We start from the raw sequence: 1666 nt of genomic DNA on the forward strand, positions 1-1666 counted from the left end.
ATATATAGAATGAGGTGGAAATGTTTTATTAAAATTAACTAAAAAATTATAAGAAATTAATCACTCATCCTATTTCTATATTCATATTTTTCTGTATATGCATGGGTGACTGTCTGTTTTCGCTTCTATAATATCTATATCTATATCTGTATATATAAAGTTGTTCAGCCGAATTAGTCCGTACTCGCATAACTAGAGAACTCCGCAGCCTAGAGGAAAATCTATATATATAAAGTTGTTCAGCCGAATTAGTCCGTACTCGCATAACTAGAGAACTCCGCAGCCTAGAGGAAAACTAAAGATATTTTCAGAATCAGCACGTCTGGGAGGTGGTTCTAGCTAAAACAAAAATTTTAAAAAGTTAAAAAGTTAAAAAAGTCTATTTATCAATAGATGGCGGTGCGTACAGATTAACATCACGTACGTGTGAATTCATGGTGTATACTCTTAACACCACTGAACAAGTTCTAACTTATAAACTCATGGCCGAAAAAGCTATATCCTCCAAAGATTACATGACACATATATTGATGATGGACATGTCAAAAGCTTTCGACACGATAGACAGGGCAACCATAATGCGGGATCTAGCAGAAATAATCAAACAAGATGAACTCCATATGATCAAAATGCTATTGGAAGATGTGAGACTTCAGGTTAGGGTAGGTGAGTCGTTGGGAGATCCTTTCCTCACCAACATGGGAGCACCGCAGGGCGACTGTTTCAGCCCAGTCATATTTATATGGTACTTAGCACGCAGTCTGACACCAAAGTCTAAACTAGAATTGAGAGACCACCAATACCCATCATCAACACCTGACACTACTCCATCACACCTTTGCGACCATAATTATAGAAAAATAAAGAACAACCTCAACGTAACCATCACACCACAGTATGCGGATGATATAGGCTGGTTCATCATAAAACCGTATCATCTTCCACAATACTACAAAGAAACAATACCACCACAGCTCAACAGCAGAAACCTTTCCTGTAACTCAGACAAAACCGTGGAGTATACAGTTAGAAGAGGGGGAAGCAATAATTGAAATAGTCTTGGAACTGAGGAAGACCTCATTGAAAGAAAACCAAAAGCTATATTAGCAATGAATGTTTGGGACAATATATGGCGCCGCCATCGTATACCTATCACAAATAAGTACCATCACTTCACAGCACTCATAGAGCCTGTATTCCTCTACAACTCCGAATTGTGGTCAATAACTAAAGATCTTGCTGGTAGAATTGACTGTTTCCAACGCCGCCTTCTAAGGAGGGCCATAAATATCCGATACTCTTAGAAAATTATTAGACTTTTTGGACACATCATGAGACTCTCCACAAACACTCCTGTGAAGAAGTCAAGCCAGTCGGTCGACCAATTACTACCTGGCTGACAGTGGCGTAGCCAGCAATTGGAAACAGGGGGGCCAAGGCGAGGGAGCGAAGCGACCAAGGGGGTAGGGTGTGGGAGGGGTATCCCCCCTCCCACGGTAGGGAGATTTTTGAAAATTCGTGCATGAAAATGGCATTTTCTGCACACTAAAGTTCAGTATTAGGGGTAACTTATATGAGAAGGGGCATATGCTAATCCCTTATAACCCCCCTCCCTCGCTTTTTATTTTTTTCACTCCGATCCGATCAACGTGGGACGATGGCCCCT

General features: G+C 40.6%; 1 protein-coding gene across 1 annotated transcript in view; it reads right to left on the reverse strand.

Annotated features, from left to right (window-relative positions):
• Nucleotides 1–1666, reverse strand: part of LOC106805697 (atrial natriuretic peptide receptor 1-like) — a 31269-nt gene that overhangs the window by 11053 nt on the left and 18550 nt on the right. The gene's annotated exons all lie outside the window — the stretch shown is intronic.

The sequence above is a fragment of the Priapulus caudatus genome, unplaced genomic scaffold, assembly GCF_000485595.1.
Source record: "Priapulus caudatus unplaced genomic scaffold, Priapulus_caudatus-5.0.1 Scaffold124, whole genome shotgun sequence".
Classification (NCBI taxonomy): domain Eukaryota; kingdom Metazoa; phylum Priapulida; class Priapulimorpha; order Priapulimorphida; family Priapulidae; genus Priapulus; species Priapulus caudatus.